Below are 20,683 nucleotides of genomic sequence, written 5' to 3'. Positions count from 1 at the left end.
TCCAGGAAGAAGATGGAGAGCAAAGGCTTTGGGAGGGGAAAATTGTCCCTTATCCAGGGGAGTCAGAGAAGCCAAATAGCTTGGAAGACTAGGAGCCTCAGTAGAAGCTCTCTTACATTAGCTATGAGGGAGGCAGAGACATTTCACTTCTCTTCATGATGAACAGGAAAACCTAGCCCCACAGAAGGCTGACTTGACCATTGTAACCCATTAGCCTGTTGCAGCGTTACAGAACACAACTAGCTCTTTAGTGGTGTTTGGATGGTTTGAACTTGAAAATTAAAAAAATAAAAAAAAAGGATCCTCTTTTTCCTAATTCTAAAAGTAATATATAGTGATTGCAGACATTTTGTAAAATACAGAAAAATAGGCCAGGCACAGTGGCTCACGCCTGTAATCCCTGCACTTTGGGAGGCTGAGGCCGGCCGATCACTTGAGTTCAGGAGTTCGAGACCAGCCTGACCAACATGGCAAAACCCCATCTCTACTGAAAACACAAAAATTAGCTGGGCGTAGTGGCCAGTGCCTATAATCCCAGCTACTCAGGAGGCCGAGGCAGGAGAATCCCTTGAATCCGGGAGGTGGAGGTTGTAGTGAGCTGAGATCCTACCACTGCACTCTAGCCTGGGCAAAAAGAGTGGTACTCTGTCTCAAAAAAAAAAAATGCAGAATAATATAAAGCAGATAAAAATTACTTGGACTGGAATCATCCAGAAATTATAACATATTTAATATTTTGGATTTTTTTAAAATAAATTAATGTATAAGTACTTAAAAGTAAGTGGGATCATAATTTATATATTGTTTTTAACCTTACAGTTTCCCTCTTAGTATACTGTGAGCACTGACCCATGTCCTTACATGATTTTTAATGATGCCACAGAATAGTTATATTTATCACAACTCTATTTTGGGCTATTTACATTGTTTACACCTTTGGAATTAAAAATACTGCAATGGGCGGTGGCTGACAAGATGGCCAAATAGGAACAGCTCCGGTCTACAGCTCCAAGTGAGATTAACATGGAAGGCAGGTGATTGCTGCATTTCCAACTGAGGTACCGGGCTTATCTCATTGGGACAGGTTAGACAGTGGGTGCACCCCACGGAGGGCGAGCAGGACCAGGGTGGGGCATCGCCTCACCCAGGAAGCACAGGGGGTCAGAGAGGGAGTTCGAAGGGAAGCCGTGAGGTACTGTGCCATGAGAAACAGTGTACTCTGGCCCAGATACTATGCTTTTCGCATGGTCTTCGCAACCCGCAGACCAGGAGATTCCCTCAGGCACCTACACTAGCAGGGCCTTGGGTTTCAAGCTCAAAACTGGGCGGTCATGTTTGGGCAGACACCAAGCGAGCTGCAGTTTTTTTTCATACCCCCAGTGGTGCCTGGAATGCCAGCAAGACAGAACCCTTCACTCCCCTGGACAGGGGGCTGATGTCAGGGAGCCAAGTGGTCTAGCTCAGTGGATCCCACCCCGACAGAGCCCAGCAAGCTAAGATCCACTGGCTTGAAATTCTCACTGCTAGCACAGCAGTCTGAAGTCAACCTGGGATGCTGGAGCTTGGTGGGGGGAGGGGCGTCTGACATTACTGAGGCTTGAGTAGGCAGTTTTCCCCTCACAGTGTAAATAAAACCACCTGGAAGTTCAGACTGGGCAGAGCCCACTGCAGTGCCACAAAGCCACTGTAGCCAGACTGCCTCTCTAGATTCCTCCTCTATGGGCAAGGTGCATCTGAAAGAAAGCCAGCAGGCCCAGTCAGGGGCTTATAGATAAAACTCCCATTTCCCTGGGACAGAGTACCTGGGGGAAGGGGCGGCTGTGGGCGCAGCTTCAGCAGACTGACATGTTCCTGCCTGCCGGCTCTGAAGAGAAAAGCAGATCTCCCAGCACAGCGTTTGAGCTCTGCTAAGAGACAGACTGCCTCCTCAAGTGGGTCCCTGACCCCCGTGCCTCCTGACTGGGAGACACCTCCCAGCAGGGGTCAACAGACACCCCATACAGGAGAGCTCTGGCTGGCATCTGGTGGGTGCCTCTCTGGGACCAAGCTTCCAGAGGAAGGAACAGGCAAAAATCTTTGCTGTTCTGCAGCTTTTTCCTGTGATACCCAGTCACAAAAGGTCTGGAATGGACCTCCAGCAAACTCCAGCAGACCTGCAGCAGACAGATTTGACTGTTAGAAGGAAAACTAACAAACAGAAAGGAATACCATCAACATTAACAAAAAGGACATCCACACAAAAACTCCATCTGAAGGTCACCAACATCAAAGACCAAAAGTAGATAAATCCATGAAGATGGGGAAAAACCAGTGCAAAAGGCTGAAAATTCCTAAAACCAGAACACCTCTTATCCTCCAAAGGATCACAACTCCTCGCCAGCAAGGGAACAAAACTGGATGGAGAATTAGTTTGACGAATTAACAGAAATAGGCTTCAGAAGGTGGGTAATAACAAACTTCTCCGAGCTAAAGGAGCATGTTCTAATCCAATGCAAGGAAGCTAAGAACCTTGAAAAAAGGTTAGAGGAATTGCTAACTAGAATAACCAGTTTAGAGAAGAACATAAATGACCTGACGGAACTGAAAAACACAGCACAAGAACTTCGTGAAGCATACACAAGTATCAATAGCCGAATCGATCAAGCAGAAGAAAGGATATCAGAGATTGAAGATCAACATATTGAAATAAAGCGTGAAGACAAGATTAGAGAAAAAAAGAATGAAAAGGAATGAACAAAGCCTCCAAGAAATATAGGACTGTGTGGAAAGACCAAACCTATGTTTGACTGGTGTACCTGAAAGCGACGGGGAGAGTGGAACCAAGTTGAAAAACACTCTTCAGGCTATTATCCAGGAGAACTTCTCCAAACTAGCAAGACAGGCCAACATTCAAATTCAGGAAATATGGAGAAACCACAAACATACTCCTCGAGAAGAGCAACCCTTTTGTCCATTATTTAAAGAGATTATTTGTTTTTTGATTCTTGAATTGTTTAAGTTCCTTGTTGGTTCTGGATATTAGACCTCTGTCGGTGCATAGTTTACAAATATTTTCTCTCATTCTGTAGGTTGTCTGTTTACTCTGTTGATAATTTCTTTTGTCTTGTAGAAGCTCTCTAGTTTAAATAGATCCCACTTGTCAATTTTTGTTTTCGTTGCAATTGTTTTTGAGGATGTTGCCATAAATTCTTTTCCAAAGCCAATGTCCAGAATGGTGTTTCTTAGGTTTTCTTCTAGGATTCTTATTGTTTGAGGTCTTACATTTAAATCTTCAATCCATCTTGAATTAATTTTTGTACCTGATGAAAGGTAGGGGTCTAGTTTCATTCTTCTGCCTATGGCTAGCCAGTTATCCCAGCACCACTTATCAAACAGGTAGTCCTTTCCCCATTGCTTGCTTTTGTCAGCCCTGTCAACATCAGATGGTTGTAGGTTTGTGGCTTTATTTCTGGATTCTCTATTCTGTTCCATTGGTCTATGTGTCTGTTTTTGTACCAATACTGTGCTATTTTGGTTATGGTAGTCTTATAGTTTGATGTGGGTAATGTAATGTTTTCAGCTTTGTCTTTTGCTCAGTATTGCTTTGGCTATTCAGGCTTCTTTTTGATTCCACATGAATTTTAAAACAGTTTTTTCTCATCTATGAAAAATGACATTGGTAGTTCAATAGGAATAGTGTTGAATATGTAGATTGCTTTGGGCAGGATGGTCATTTTAACAATATTGGTTCTTCCAATCCATGAGCATGGAAGGTTTTGCGATTTGTTTGTGTCATTTATGATTTCTTTCTGCAGTGTTTTATAGTTCCCTTTGCAAAAATCTTTCACCTCCTCAGTTAGATGTATCTTTAGGTATTTTATTTTTGTGTATGGCTATTGTAAATAGGATTTCATTCTTGATTTGGCTCTTAGCTTGAGTGTTATTCATGTATAGAAATGCTACTGATTTTTGTACACTGATTTTGTATTCTGAATCTTTACTGAAGTTGTTTACAGTTCCAAGAAACTTTCAGCAGGGTCTTCAAGGTGCTGTAGGTATAGAGTCATATCATCAGTAAAGACAGATAGTTTGATGACTTTTTTCCTATTTGAATTATTTTTAGTCTTTCTTTTGCCTGGTTGCTCTGGCTAGAACTTCCAGGGCTGTATTGAATGGGAGTGGTGAGAGTGGCCATGCTTGTCCTTTTCCAGCTCTCAGGGGGAACACTTCCAGCTTTTGTCCATTCAGTATAATGTTGGCTGTGGGTTTATTATAGATGGCTCATTATTTTGGGTATGTTCCATCAATTCTCAGTTTGTTAATGGTTTTTATCTTGAAGGGATGTTGGATTCTACCAGAAGCCTTTTCTGCAACTATTGAGATGATGATGTGGTTTTGGTTTTTAGTTCTGTTTGTGTGATGAATCACATTTATTGACTTGTGTATGTTTAACCAATCTTGCATCCCAGAAATGAAGCCTACTTAATCATGGCAAATTCTTTTTTTATGTGCTGCTGGATTCAGTTTGCTAATATTTTGCTAAGAAGTTTTGTGTCTATGTTCATCAGGGGTGTTGGCCTGTAGTTTCCTTTTTCATTGTGTCTTTGCCAGGTTTTGCTATCAGGGTGATGCTGGCTTTATTGAATGAGTTAGGGAAAAGTCCATCCTTCTCGATTGTTTGGAACGTTTCAGTAGAATTCGTACCAGCTCTTCTTTATACATCTTGTGGAATTTGACTGTGAATCCATCTGTTCCAGGGGTTTTTTGGTTGGTAAGATTTTTTTACTGATTCAATTTCAGAACTCAACATTGGTGTGTTCAGCGTTTCAGTTTCTTCCTGATTCAATATTGGGAGGTTATATGTTTCCAGGAACTTATCTATTTCCTCTAGATTTTCTAGTTTTTGTGCATGGAGGTACTCATAATAGTCACTGTGGATCATTTGTATTTCTGTGTGATTGGTTGTGATGTCACCTTTCTTGTTTGTGCTTATTTGGATTGTCTCTCTTTGTTAATCTATCTAGTGGTCTATCAATTTTGTTTATCCTTTTAAAATCTAACTTTTGTTTTCATTGACTCTTTATATGGATTTTTGGGTCTCGGTTTCATTCTGTTCTGCTCTGATTTTTGTTACTTCTTTTCTTCTACTAGCTTTGGAGTTGGCTTGCTCTTGTTTCCCTAGTTCCTCTAGGTGTGATGTTAGATTATTGCTTTGAGATCTTTCTAACTTTTTAAGGTAAGCACTTATCACTGTAAACCTTCCTCTTAACACTGCTTTTGCTGCATCCCAGAGGTTTTGGTATGCTGTGTCACTGTTTTTGTTTACTTGAAATAATTTTTTGATTTCTGCCCTAATTTTCTTTTTTATTCAAAAGTCATTCAGGAGCAGGTTGTTTAATTTCCATGTAATTGTGTGATTTTGAAAGATCTGGATATATATTTCTATTTTTATTCCACTGTGGTCCAAGGGTGTGCTTGGTATAATTTAGATTTTTAAAAAAATTATTCAGACATTTTTATAGTCAATCTTGGAGCACGTTCCATGTGCAGATGAGAAGAATTTTTATTCTGTGGTTGATGGGTGGAGAATTCTGTAGATGTCTATTATGTCCAGTTGGTCACATGTCAAGTTTAAGTCCCAAATTTCTTTGTTACTTTTACGCCTGAATGATCTGTCTAATGCTGTCAGTGGGGTGTTGCAGCCCCTGAATATTATTGTGTGGCTGTTCAAGCCTTTTTGTGGGTCAGAAGTATTTGTTTTTGGAACTGTGTGCTTTAATATTGGATGCATATATATTTAGGATAGTTAAGTCTTCTTGTTGAATTGAACTCTTTATCATTAGGTAATGTTGTTCTCTATTCTTTTTTACTATTACTGGTTTAAAGTCTATTTTATCTTTATCTCTTTTTGTTTTCTGTCTGCATGATAGATCTTTCCTCAGCCCTTATTGCTGAGCCTATGGGTGTAGTTGCATGTGAGGTGGGTCTCTTGAAAACAGCAGAAAGATAGTTCTTGTTTTTCTTATCCAACTTGCCACTCTGTTCCTTTTAAGTGGGGTGTTTAGACCATTTACATTCAAGGTTCATATTGATATATGAGATATTGAACCTATCATGAAGTTGTTAGCTGGTTGCTTTTGTAGTTTCTACTACGTGGTTATTTTATAGGGTCCGTGGGCTATGTACTCAGGTGTGTTTTGTAGAAGCAAGTGTATTAGTCCATTCTCACACTGCTATAAAGATACTACCCAAGACTGGGTAATTTATATAGAAAAGAGGTTTAATTGACTCACAGTTCTGTATGGCTGGGGTGGCCTCAGGAAACTTACAATCATGACAGAAGGGGAAGATGCACATCTTATATGGCAGCAGGAGAGAGAGAGGGGTGAGTGAAGGGGGAAGAGCCCCCTGTAAAACCATCAGATCTTGTGAGAACTGACTCACTATCATGAGAACAGCATGAAGGAAACCACCCCCATTATTCAATCACCTCCCATTAGGTCTCTCCCTTGACATGTGAGGATTACAATTCAAGATGAGATTTGGGTGGGGACACAAGCTAACCATATCATTTCACCTCTGGCCCCTCTCAAATCTCATGTCCTCACATTTCAAAACCAATCATGCCTTCCCAGCAGTCCCCAAAGTCTTAATGCATTCCAACATTAATTCAAAAGTCCAAGTCCAAAGTCTCATCTGAAACAAGGAAGTTCCTTCTGCATATGTTTAACCAAACCTGCATCCCAGAAATGAAGCCTACATGATCATGGTGAATTTATTTTTTAACGTGCTGCTGGATTCAGTTTGCTAATATTTTGTTGAGAATTTTTGTGTCTGTGTTCATCAGGGATATTGGCCTGTAGTTTCCTTTTGTCATTGTGTCTTTGCCAGGTTTTGGTATCAGGGTGATGCTGGCTTTATTGAATGAGTTAAGGAGAAGCCCCTCCTTCTCAATTTTTTGGAAAGTTTTGGTAGAATTCGTACCAGCTCTTCTTCATGCATCTTGTGGAATTTGACTGTGAAGCAATCTGTTCCAAAGGATGGATAAAGGAAGCCTGTAAAATCCCAAGCAAGTTAGTTCCTTTATTATACAATGGGGGTACAGGCATTGGATAAATGCTCCCATTCCAAATGGGAGAAATTGACCAAAACAAAGGGGCTACAAGCCCCATGCAAGTCTGAAATCAAACAGGGAAGTCATTAAATCTTAAAGCTCCAAAATTATCTCCTTTAACTCCATATCTCACGTCTGGATCATGCTGATGCAAGAGGTGGGCTCCCATGGTCTTAGGAAGCTCTGCCCCTGTAGCTTTGTAGGATACAGCCCCCCATCCCAGCCACTTTCATGGCTGGCATGGAGCGCCTGCAGCTTTTCCAGGCATGTAATGCAAGCTGTCAGTGGATCTACCATTCTGGGATCTGGAGGATGGTGGCCCTCTTCTCACAGCTCCACTAGATAGTGCTCCACCCAGTGGGGACTCGAAAGCAAATTAGTCCTCAAAAGCAAGTTAGTGTGGGGGCTTCAACCCAAATTTCCCTTCCACACTGCAGTAGCAGAGGTTCTCCATTAGGGCTCCACCCCTGCAGCACTCCTTTGCCTGGACATCCAGGCACTTCCATACATCCTCTGAAATCTAGGCGGAGTTTCCCAAACCTTAATTCTTGTCTTTCTGTGCACCCACAGGACCAACACCACATGGAAGCTGCCAAGGCTTGGGGCTTGCACCTTCTGAAGCAATGGCCTGAGTTGTACCTTGGCCCCTTTTAGCCATGCCTGGGTGGCTGGCACCAAGCTCCAAGGCTGCACACAGCAGAAGGGCCCTGGACCCAGCCTATGAAACCATTTTTTCTCCTAGGCCTCTAGGCCTGTGATGGGAGGGGCTGCCATGAAGGTCTCTGACATGCCCTGGAGACATTTTCACATTGTCTTGGTGATTAACGTTTGGCTCCTCATTACTTATGCAAATTTCTGCAGCTGGCTTGAATTTTCCCCAGAAAATGGGTTTTTTCTTTTCTATTACATCATCAGGCTGAAAATTTTTCAAACTTTTATGCTCTGCTTCTCTTTTAAACATAAGTTCCAATTTCAAACCATCTCTTGGTGAATGCATAAAACTGAATGATTTCAGAATAATCCAGGTCACATCTTGAATGCTTTGCTGCTTAGAAATTTCTTCCATCAGATACCTTAAATCATCTCTCTCAAGTTCAAAGTTCCACAGATCTCTAGGGCAGGGGCAAAATGTCACCAGTCTCTTTGCTAAAGCATAGCAAGAATGACCTTTGCTCCAGTTCCCAAGAAGTTTCTGATCTCCATCTGAGACCACTTCAGCCTGAATATCATTGTCCACATCATTATCAGCATTTTAGTCAAAACCATTCAGCAAGTCTCTAGGAAGTTCCAAACTTTCCCACATCTTCTTGTCTTCTTCTGAGCCCTCCAAACTGTTCCAAACTCTGCCCATTTCTCAGTTTCAAAGTCACATCCACATTTTCAGGTATCTTTATACCAGTGACCTACTCTACCAGTAGCAATTAACTATACCAGTCCATTCTCACACTGCTATAAAGATACTACCCAAGACTTAGTAATTTATAAAGAAAAGAGGTTTAATTGACTCACAGTTCCACATGGCTGGGGAGACCTCAGGAAACTTACAATAATGCTAGAAGGGGAAGAGGCAGATCTTACATGGCAGCAGACGAGAGAGGGGGCAGTGAAGAGGGAAGAGCTTCTTATAAAACCATCAGATCTTGTGAGAACTTGCTCACTATCACAGAAACAGCATGGGAGAAATAACCCTTATGGTCACATCTCACCAGGTCTCTCCCTTAACATGTGGGGATTACAATTCAAGATGAGATTTGGGTGGGGACCCAAAGCCAAACCATATCAGCCGGTATCATTCTTTCATTTCTATGTTTAGAACTCTCTTAAGGGTCTCTTGTGATCAATTAGTTGTAAACACCAGTGTACTCAGACCAGCCATTAAGGATCTCTTATAAGCCTGGTCTAGTGGTAACAAATTCCCTTAGTGCTTGCTCGTCTGCAAAATATTTTATTTCCCCTTTGTTTATGAAGCTTAGTTTGGCAGGGTATGAAAATTCTGGAAGGAATTTCTTTCCATAAAGAATGTTTAAAATAAGTTTTCAATCTCTCCTGGCTTGTAAGGTTTCTGCAGAGAAGACTACTGTTAGACTGATGGGGTTCCCTTTGTATGAGATCTGACCTTTTTCTGTAGCTGCTTTTACTATTTTTTCTTTATTGGACATTCTGGTGACCATACGCCTTGGTGATACTCATTTTGTATAATATCTCACAGGTGTTCTCTGGATTTTTCATATTTGGATGTCTACCTTTCTATCGAGATTAAGAAAATTTTATTGAATTATTCCCTCAAATATGTTTTCCAGGTTGTTTACTTTTTCTCCTTCTCTCTTGGCAATATCAATAATAATTCATAGATTTGGTTGCTTTACATAATCCCGTATTTCTTGAAGACTTTGTCCATTTCCTTAAATTCTTTTTCCTTTATTTTTGTCCAACTGGATTAATTCAAAAGACCAGTCTTTAAGCTCAACATCAGAGTTTAAATACAAAAGGAGCTCTTTCTGCATAGCTTGCTGTTCCTCAAACCCTATTTCTTAAAGCTTAAAAAAAACTCTGTATTTCCATTTCTTATTTGCTATCAACCTATCCTCAGACATCCTGACTTTCCACCCACTTCTATGTGTGACATTGGAGTTACATCATTATCTTTGTTTTCTGAGTCCCCACGAACTCCAGTCTCTGTGAGTTATTAGTTCTGTGAGTACTTGACCTGATCTAGCTATACTTGGTATTTCTGTCATGCTCTTTATTCTTTCTGTGACCCATTTCACAGAAACATCCATCAAAGCTAGGCACTCTCCAATTTGCATTTGATAAGACATGACAGAGCCACATCAGAACCTATCATCATAATCTGCTACTGCCTTAGGATTAGTGAGCAGTGTCCATGTTACTGAACTCCACCATCCACAGAGTCCTTAGAGGCCTCCAGAGAGAGGTTCTCTGGATCTTCTCAATCTCTGCTCCTTCTTACAGAGGAGCTCCCAAGGCAAATTGTGGAAGTAGACCAAGTCCACCCTGGGCCCATTTAGGAAACTCCTGTCTGCTTAAGCCTATTACTGCTTCTCTAGACAGCTCCAGATTTTATAGTTCTTCTTTCTTAAAATTCACCATTCCCATATTCTAGTCCTGCATGGTCTTTACTGGACTAACCCATGCTGATGTGTGAATAACAGGGTATATGTTATCCTACTCAGGTAAGACAACTGCACTTTAACAAAAACTTTCTGGATATAGTGTTGTAACCCAAAGGAAATCCTCTTAAAAAGCTCTATTCCAACTCTAAGAAGTCTGCTAGAGGATAGGCATTTGTGGCAAATAAAGCTTGCAGTGCTTCTGAAATTATAGGATGTAACCAGCTCTTTATTCCGCCTGAACATAATGCCAGTCCTCATGGCATATGAATCCTTGTAAGAAGTGTCCCCAGATGCAAAGTAGTGGGAAATGGAGAAGTGTTAATCTTATGCACATTAGCTTGAAGGGGTAGACAATCATTAAGTATCCAATTTATTTTGCTGCTTCTTCCTGGGAGGGAAGAAAAGGAATTAACATTTATTGAAACTCAACTGTGGGCAGTTATGCTGGAAACTTGATATTCACCATCTCATTAGTTCTAAGAATAGCTATCATTTGTTAAGTGCTTGCTTTGTGCCATATTCTAGACTAAGAGCTTTAAATATATTACTTATTTGAATCCTACTGACAATCCTATAAAATAAGTATTATTATCTTTCATTTTACTAGGCAGAAACAAGGCTAGAGAAGTTAACTTGCCTAGTACTATGCAACTAATCAGTGGCAGAGTAAGAGTCAGACTTTGATCTAACTTCAAAACCTGTGTCCTTAACACAGTCCTCTAAGACAGCTATAATAATCCCATTCTTCAGATGAGGAAACTGAGACTCAAAAAAGTTAAGTAATTTGCTCTTTGTCACAGAGCCAATTGGTGATGAACCCAGTTTCCTCAAATTCAGGTCTACCTTAGTATAAAGCCCTTATGTTCCTACTTGTTGACCCTTGGCAGGAGTTGAAGAGATGCCCTCCTCTCAAAGACCTTTATTTCAGCAGATGGGTCATTCCAGGATAAATAATGTGGGTGAATATCAGAAAATATGTACAAAATGCACAAGGACCACTCCTCAAGATAAAAGTTGACCTAATGTCTGGGGTTTAATCTTCATCAATAATACTATGCTGACCTTCAAATGTCTCTCTCTAAATTTCACCATCACCACACTTCAGTGTATGATGAGGAGGGGCTTGGTTATTGAGAGAAGGCTCCAGTCTTATTTGCTATATATACATAATTGCTTATATTGCTTATTCTGATGAAATAATGAATACTAGGAGTGCAGAGTGTGGAAAATAGGGTACAGCCAATGTTGAAATGAAGTTCAAAGCAATGACTAAAGGTGTTAACATAAAATTATTCTGGAAGAAGAGATTTATTGGGGTGGAAGGGATGTGGACAATTGTGAAAAGAACTATGCCTGAGAAGGGGTGGTGGCAAAGACAGACAGAAACAGATCAGAGAAATAAACAGGCTTCAAGCATTCTGTGTCAGGAAAAAATACCAACAAGGCCTTTACATCTTTCCCCAGAGCTGTCCTTGGGTAATTTCTAGCTCATGAATTCTCCCTGAAGGCTGCCAGGTGGACTTGGCCTGCACTTCTTTGAGGCTGATTTTGTGACTTCACTTCCCGGTTATAACCTGTGCTGGGAGCACATAGGATCTGGCAGACCCACTGTGAATTCAAGGCAGACATTCATGTAGATGACTGCATAAGGTAAAGTGTGTTGACTAGGGGAAAGAGCACTGATTTGGGAACTAGCAGACTAGGTTTTAATCTCATCTCTACCACTGAAAGTTTTCTAACTTCTCAGTGCCTCAGTTTCCCTAAGATTGGAGGAATAAGTGCAAATTATTGTAAGAAATGTCACATGAAACCATCTAGGACAATGCCTGGCACATGGCAGATGTTCTTTCACCTTGCATAGGTATTTTTAATATAAGAAGGTATAAATCCTACCTACCTTGAACTTAAAACAAATTTTTCCCTTCCTCTCATAGGTTTTAGGTGAAAATTATAGTCCTCTTCGGAATCCATATCAAATTATTTTTAATATTTTTATGATACCAAATTTTAAACCTTTAATCATGGGCATGATTCTTTGGAAATATCTAAAAATCATTTAGCACCAAGCCTGGTGAATAAACTAGATAATATGCTTTTTTCATTAACAAGGAAAGAAGGGAGAGAAGAAAGGAGGAAGACAGAAAATTGCCCAAAGTACTATTTTCTTGGGTGACTCAAACTGACAAAATGTTAGTTCAAAAAGAAGTTTCTAAAAATGGCAGCAATTTGGAATAAGAACCTACTTTGAAAGGAACAAGAAGATAACATTCATTTGGATATGAATGTCCTTTTGAACTTGACCAAAAAAAAGCATGCAGTCACACCTTGTAAGCCTCTGAAAACAGGAAAGAGGAAGGGATCAGATGATGCAAAATCTCTCAGTCATCCTCTCTCAGATTCTACTGGGTTGGCTATATCCTCCTTGTTGGCTGTGTGTATACAGTACCTCTATAAGGAAAAATAGACTGTAACATATTTACTCCTATTGTTTTCTCTGGTTTTACAAGCTTTCCTGGGAAATAGCACAGAAATACCAGTCTGAAAATTGAAGTTAAAGGAAGCAGATTCTAACACTGATTGTATATGTGATGTTGGGTGTTACTTGTCCTCTCTGAACCCCAGTTTCCTCCTCTGTTCATCTGTAAAAGGGCAGGATTCATTTTAGGTCTGATTGGATTAATACAGTATTTTGCTCTTGCCACACTCCATTCTTCTCAGGGAAGCAACATGATTCTCACGTGTAGATGCAGAGCTGGATTTACCAGGAAGTCATAAAGCATGAGATTCAGGGCCACTCATCTGCACAAACTATTCCCGGGCCCTGGAGGTGATGATGTGTCCACAGGGTCATATATTTTTGTAAAATTTGCCAATGTAGGTACCTTTGTGTGTTTTTAAAAATTATTTCTTTCTTTCTCTTATTATTATTATTATTATTTTGAGACAGGATCTCTCTCTCTCACCCAGGCTGGAGTGTAGTGGCCTGATCACAGCTCACTGCAGCCTTTAACTCCTGGGCTCAAGCCATCCTTCTGTCTCAGCTTCCCAAGTAACTGGGACTACAGGTGTGCTCTACCATACCTGGTTAAATTTTTTTACTTTTTGTTTTTGTAGAGATAAGGTCTTTCTATGTTTCCCAGGCTGGTCTCAAACTCTCGGCCTCAAGGGATCCTCCCTCCTCGGCTTCCTAAAGTTCTGGGATTACAGGCATGAGCCACCATGCCCGGCCCGTATTCTTTTTCTTAAAGAGGGTTTCCAACATTGCTTAAGGCTCAAGCTCCACAAAACCTGGATCTGCCCATATATAGAAGACATGTTTCTTCCAAACCCACCATAAAATTTAAACTTCATGGAAAGTAGACAAAACCATCAAGTGATGAAATAAGAAAAGTCCAGAAGCTAGCTTTAAAAGCGAGCACTTTCAAGTTCCTCTACCTCTCATCTCCTCTTTGACTTTTTCTGTTTTTTTGTTTTGTTTTGCTTTGTTTAAGAACAAGAAGTGGAGACTTTAAATGGTAAAATGGCTGACCCAAATTCACAACCTAGATCGAAGTCATAAAATGCACTCCTGATAATAGTTCTCTGCTCCAGCACCAGGGGCAACAAAAACCCTGAAAGCATGTGGCGATCTACTTCACTAACTGCACAAATCACAAACTGCAGAGCAAAACCAGTGAAACTGGATATACAGCCAGTTGCCATTCCTTGAAGGCCAGTTGTCACATTCACCTCATGTTTTTCTACGTCATGTAAAATAGAGTATCCAAGAGCTGTTTTTCAGGCACAGTGGAGATTATTTCTACTCTCAATTACAGTGACTAAAATAGTAAGAAGTGCACTGGGAAGAGAGAATGGGCTGGCATTTATTTAATTAGTTTTCAAGACAGAGTCAGTCTTCACAAAAATGAATTGGGGGTGTGTGTGCTTAAGGTTCCTCCCATTTGCTGCATGCTCCCACGGCTTGCCTTCCTCACAGACATATCTGGCTTGCCATCTTCACAGCCCCTGCCTCTGGCTTGCCTTTGGGGTATAACCAGTAATATGTGTTCTCCTGCTGCAGCCTCACAGGCCATCTTCAGGTTCTCGGAGCTTGAACCAAGTTCCCTGGACTGTCTGTGTACCCACAGCTCACCAAGCTGCACGGAGTCTCAGCTCCTCTCCACATGGGGGGCATCAACCCTGGTGTATTCTATTCCCGCAGAGAAAACATAGTCACCACGAGATTACTAAACACAAATCTGACTTCAGCTGCAGGGAAGCCAGGAGAATTGTCCTTGGGGGGTAAACTACACACACACACACACACACACACACACACACACACACACACATATTTATTCAAGTTGTTGGGAATGTGAGCTACGATGTGATGTTTCACAAGCCACTTATGCAATGGTCAGCCTACTTCCTGAAATCGATTCCACTGGTGGTACCAGTAGGAGAAATATATCATGGAAATTTTTTAAACAAACAATAATTATGCATGTATTAAACTCTACATTCCTTTGTCCATGAAATTCTTTCCTTCCCTATCTTGTTCACTGCTGTGCTTCTAGTTCTTTGCTCTGCCTCTACCCATAACCAATATTGTCCTCTGGAGACATTAGTTGTCAAACTCTCTTAACATTCATTCATAAAAATGTTTATTGAGTGCCTACCTTTTGTCAACACTGTGTTTTGCTCTTGGGGAATGAAAATTAAGAAGAAATGGCTCCTGCCCTTATGGACTATACAGTCCAGTGGGAACGATGAAGAAGTAACAGAAGCCACAGTGCACTGCAGTTAAGTATTGAGATCAGGTTTACTCATAGGATGTCTATATCGAAATCTATTCAAATGCTTTCAGGGGATGCCTGGAAGATATGTTCAGTGGAGTCTCACACACACTCCCTAGATGTGACCAAAGAAGCTCTGCAGTGATCCAAGTATTTCATTTGGAGAGAACATTCTACTGTTTTCAACACATATAATGAATATCTAGTGCTTTGGTTTTCTATTGCTGCCACAAAAATTACCACAAACCTGGCAGCTTAAAACAACACTTATTTATTATTTCACAGTTTTATAGGTCAGATGTCCAGCAGACTAGGCTGGGATTCTGCTTAGGATCTCACAAGTCCAAACTCAGGTTGTCAAGGCTCTCCACGGGAGGTTCTAAGGGAGAATCCACTCTCTGGTCCATTCATGTTGTCGACAGAATTCATTTCCTTCTCATGGTTCCCATGTTTCCCCTCTGTCTTGAAGCCAGCAATGGTGGATTTAGCACTTGTCATGGTTCACAGCTCTCTGACTTCCCCTGTACCTTCCTGTTATGATTTCAAGGGCTCATATGATTACATCTGGCCCACCTGGGTAATCCAGGATAATTGCCCTACTTTAAAGCTTTTTAGGAATAATTCATTGATACATAGTATCTCACAAATCTATTTCTCTTCCTTAGGAAACATTTCATTTCCCCCACATTTTGTCTGTAGAATTTTTGTCCCAATCCTAAATAGGAAGTTGGCAGTTAACCCTAACACAATGAAAAAACAAAATTCTGTGGAAGTTCAGTCATGAGAAAGAAATCCGTGAGAGAGATTAACAAGTTCTAAATTCTACACCTCATACCTGTTAGAATGTCTGTTATTTAAAAAGAAAGAAAAAAGAATAATAAGTGTTGGTAAGGATGTGGAGGAACTGGAACCAGTGTTGGTAGGACTGTAAAATGGTGCAATTGCTATGGAGGAAAATAGTGTGGTAATTCCTCAAAAATTAAAAATAGAACTACTATATGATCCAGCAATCCCATTTCTGGGTATATATCCAAAAGCATTGAAAGCAGGGTCTCGACATGTTCATAGCAGCATTATTCCCACAATAGCCAAAAGGTAGAAGAAACCCAAGTGTTCATCGAAGGATGAATGGATAAACAAAATGTTCTATATACATACAGTGGAATATTACTCAGCCTTAAAAAGGGAGGAAATCCTGTCACATGTTACAACATGGATGAACCTTGAAGACATGCTAAATGAAATCATCTAGTCACAAAAAGACAAATACTGTATGATTCCACTCATATGAGGTACCCAGAGTAGTCAAATTCATAGAAACAGAAAGTAGAATGGTGGTTACCAAGGGGCTGAGGAGAAGAGGAAAACTGGAGTTGTTATTTAAACTCCTGAAAGACGAAAAAGTTCTGGAGATCTGTTTCACAACAATGTGAATATTCTTAACACTACTGAACTGTATGCTATAAATGGCTAAGTGGTAAATTTTAAATAAGTATTAATATCGTATTTTTTTAAAGCAGAACATACCAACACGAAGAGTGAACCCTAATTTAAACTATGGACTTTGGGTGATAATGATTTCTCAGTTCGGGTTAATTGGTTGTAACAAATGCACTATTCTGGTACAGGATGTTGCCAGTTTGGGAGGCTATGCTTGTGTAGGGGCAGAAGGTATGGGAATTCTCTATACTTTCTGATCAATTTTGCTGTGAACCTAAAACTTCTCTAAAGAATAAATCTAGTTAAAAAATAGTTCTGAGTTTCAGACTATGCAAACATTGTAAACATCCAAAAATACCTTCAGAAAAACTTGCTTATGCCACGGGTGACGACGTCAGTGGATGGCCTCAGAGACAACATCAGTGTGTTGTAACACAAGCCATAACCTATGGTCAATTCTTGCTCCTTTGGGAGTCGCTCCTTTGGGAATCACTCCTTTGGAAGAAGCAGAACTCCTTCTTTCTTCATCTGCAACATAAGGGAACACATTAAGTGACCACTAAGGCCAATTTGACCAGTACATAACTTTATGAGACTATGATTGTAGGTTCCATACATAATTTTCGTTGAGTGAAAGGTTGTAAAATAGATGACTTAACTTAGGATTTATGTTTGTGATTCATGATTATGTAATACTTCCCAGATTCCCCATTTAGAGATGTAACAACAATGACTGTGTCCATGAATTCACACCTAACTATAATTTGAATTTTCATATGCAGGACCTAAAAGCAATTAAGCTGTCCTTCCTTAAAAAAATATACAGCCACAAAACAAAGCTCAACAAATTTTAAAAGATCGATATTATAGAAAATATCTTTTTCTAAAAGTGGTAAAAATAAACTAGAAATCAATAGCAGAAGGAAAACTGGAAATACACAAATAAGTGGAAATTTAAAAACACCATCTTAAACAACCAATAGGTCAAAGACGAAGTCATAAGAGAAATTAGAAAATATCTTGAGACAAATAAAAATAAAGCTTACTAGACGTAGGAAAAGCAGTGCTAAGAGGAGAGTTTATAGCTATAAACATACAATTAAAAGAAGAAGAAAGATCTCGAATTAAAAACCTAACTTTACACCTCAAGGAACCCAAAAAAGAAAAACAAACTAAACCTAATGCTAGCAGAAGGGAGAAAATGAAGATTAGAGCAGAGACAAATGAAATAGAAAATAGGAAAATAATAGAAAACTACATAAAACTAAGAGTTAGTTCTTTGAAAATATCAAAAATTGACAGTCCCTTCAACAAATGGTATTGGGAAAACTAGATATCCTCATGCAAAAGAATGAAATTGAACACTTATCTTACACCATGTTCAAAAATTAACTTGGGCTAATGACCCAAAGGTAAGAACCCAAACTTACAAAACTGTTACAAGAAAAAGGGGGAAAGCTTTATGATATTGAATCTGGCAATGATTTCTTAGAAATGACACGAAATAGGCAACAGATGCAAAATAGGTAAATGAGACTATTTCAAACTCAAAAACTTTTGTTCATCAATAGACACAATCAGCAGAGTGAAAAGACAACCTATGGAATGGGAAAAATATTTACAAATTATATATCTGATAAGGGGTTGGTGTCCAAAATATATAAAGAACTCCTAGGACTTAACAACAAAAAATCAAATAACTTGATTTTTAAATGGGCACAGGACTTGAATAGACATTTCTGCAAAGAAGATGTACAAGTGGCCAAGAAACATATGAAAAGATGTTCAACATCACTAATCATTAAAGAAATGCACTTCAAAACCACAATGAGATATCACCTCACACCTATTAGGATGGCTACTATCAACAACTCAGAAAATAACAAGTGCGACAAGAATGTAAAAAAAAGTTGGAACTCTTGCATACTGTTGGTTGAATTGCAAATGGTGCAGCTGCTATGGAAAACAATATGGTAATTACTCCAAAAATTAAGAATAGAACTATTATATGATCCAGTAAGCCCACTTCTGGGTATGCATCCTAAATAATGGAATGGAGGGTCTCAAAGAGGTATTTGCACACCCATGTTTATAGCAGCATTATCCACAACAGTTAAGAGGTGGAAGCAACCCAAGTGTCCATGGACAGATGAATAGATTAACAAAATGTGTATATCCACATAATGAAATATTATTCAGCCTTAAAAAGGAAGGAAACCCTGTCACATGCTACAACATGGATGACTCTTGAGAACGTTATGCTAAGTGAAATAAGTCAGTTACAAAATGACAAATACTGTGTGATTCTACTTACATTAGATATCTAAAGTAGTCAAATTCATAGCTATAAAACGTAGAATGAAAGTTACTAGGGAATGGGGATAGGAGACAAATGAGAATTGTTTTTTAATGGGTATGGTTTTGGTTCTGCAAGAAGAAAAAATCCTGGAGATCTGATTCACAACAATGAGAATATACTTAACACTACTGAACTGTACACTTAACACTAGAAAGTTATGACATGTGCTTTTTTCCACAATAAAAAAAATACTTACAGTTCATATTTTTCACTCCAACTGGATACAGGCCACATGGTTTTCATCTCTATCTCCAAATATATAGATATTTATTATGATTTGGTAGGTGAGACCTGTAAAAGAGGTGACAGAGTTAACGCTACACTTAGGAATGGCCTCAAGAGCCAGTACAGCACCGTGGGCAACAGAGAGTACCAGATCACAACTCAAACTCATTGTCTCCAGCCCCATCAAGTCATGGCAGGAGCCACCAAGCTAGTTCATTCTATCAATGGGCAAATCTCCTACTTCATTATGTCAGGGTTGGATTCTGTTCCTGTCTTCATGGGACTCATAACTTCTCTTCAAGTTTTTGTGCTCTCTCTTCTATCTTCCCTTCCAACTTGTTTTTCCTAGCTCTTGATGTTTCTATTCTCAAACTCTTCCAGAAACACATTCTCCACCCCCCTGAATGTTGAATGAATATTGGTTCTCCCTAAAGGATACCCCTTCTGCTGGGAATCCTCTAGAGAGACGCTGAAATTTTCTCAACAGTGGGCCTATAATATTGGTTGAATGAGTGAATGAATGAATAAATGAGTGAATAAGAGCCAGTCCATCAGTGTGGCTCTGCAACATTTTGTGGCCCCTGATAAGCCATATCTCCCACCCTTCTCAGAAGTTAAAGTCTTAAATCACTTCTCACCATTCCTTTATCTTCCTTTATTTGTTCCTTCCCTTCAATATGTAGACATGTCCAAGTCTTTAATCTTAAAAAAAGTTTTCCTGGCCAGGCACAGTGTCTCATGCCTGTAATTCCAGCACTTTGTGAGGCTGAGGCGGGCAGATCACTTGAGATCAGGAGTTCAAGACCAGCCTGGCCAACATGGTGAAACTTCATCTCTACTAAAAACACAAAAATTAGCTGGGGGTGGTGGCACATTCCTATAATCCCAGCTACTGGGAAGGCTGAGGCAGGAGAATCGCTTAAACTGGGGAGGTAGAGGTTGCAGTGAGCCCAGGTTCTGCCATTACACTCCAGTCTGGGCAAAGAAGCAAGACTCCGTCTCAAAAAAAAAAGTTTTCCTTCAAACCCTACATTCTCTCTATCTTCCATTTTCTTGCCTTCTTTTCAGGCTAACTTTCCTTAAAATTGTGTCAGCACAATTTTAAAGCACAATTTTAAAGTAGAGTTATCTCTACTTTCACATTTCCTATTCTGTTATTTTTGAAAAATTTATTATGACAAAATTTATACATACAGACAAGCATACAGAATAATAACACTTCATATACATATCACACATTTTTAAATCTTAAATTTTATATTGGCTTCAACTCTTACTTTTTAAGAAATACAACATTTCAGGTGCAATTGAAGTTCCTGTATATACCACCATCATCTTACTTTCCCCTTTTCTCCAACAATAATTGCACCCTAATTTTAATATCTATCAGTCTAATGAAAGTTGCTGTATATTACTAATACAAACATGTATATTCATATACAATTCATAAGTTTTTGAAACTTTTTGTAAATAATATTCCTCTGTCTGAATACATTTCATTTATTAATTATTCAAAATATATGTATTGCCTCCTTACTACACGTCAGGCACAACTTTGGGATCTTAGAATATATTAGTGAAACACAATCAAGACCCTCACCCTTCTGGACCTTATTGTTTTTTATGGAATTAGATCATCATAAACAATGAGTGTATT

The 20,683-nt window shown here is 39.5% G+C and overlaps 1 long non-coding RNA gene across 1 annotated transcript in view; it reads right to left on the bottom strand.

Moving 5' to 3' along the window:
* Positions 1-19,092, bottom strand: part of LOC134756974 (uncharacterized) — a 51,122-nt gene extending 32,030 nt beyond the window's left edge. The window contains exons 1-2 of the long non-coding RNA XR_010130546.1: positions 18,998-19,092; positions 16,801-16,970 (exon numbers count right to left, since the gene is read on the bottom strand). This is a non-coding gene — a long non-coding RNA (uncharacterized lncRNA). The remainder of the gene's footprint in view (positions 1-16,800; positions 16,971-18,997) is intronic.
* Between the last annotated feature and the right edge of the window lie 1,591 nt (positions 19,093-20,683).

This window comes from Gorilla gorilla, chromosome 14 (genome assembly GCF_029281585.2).
Source record: "Gorilla gorilla gorilla isolate KB3781 chromosome 14, NHGRI_mGorGor1-v2.1_pri, whole genome shotgun sequence".
NCBI classification, from domain to species: Eukaryota; Metazoa; Chordata; class Mammalia; order Primates; family Hominidae; genus Gorilla; species Gorilla gorilla.
The sequence above is the reverse complement of the archived record's forward strand: the minus strand, read 5'-3'. Positions and strand labels throughout refer to the sequence as shown.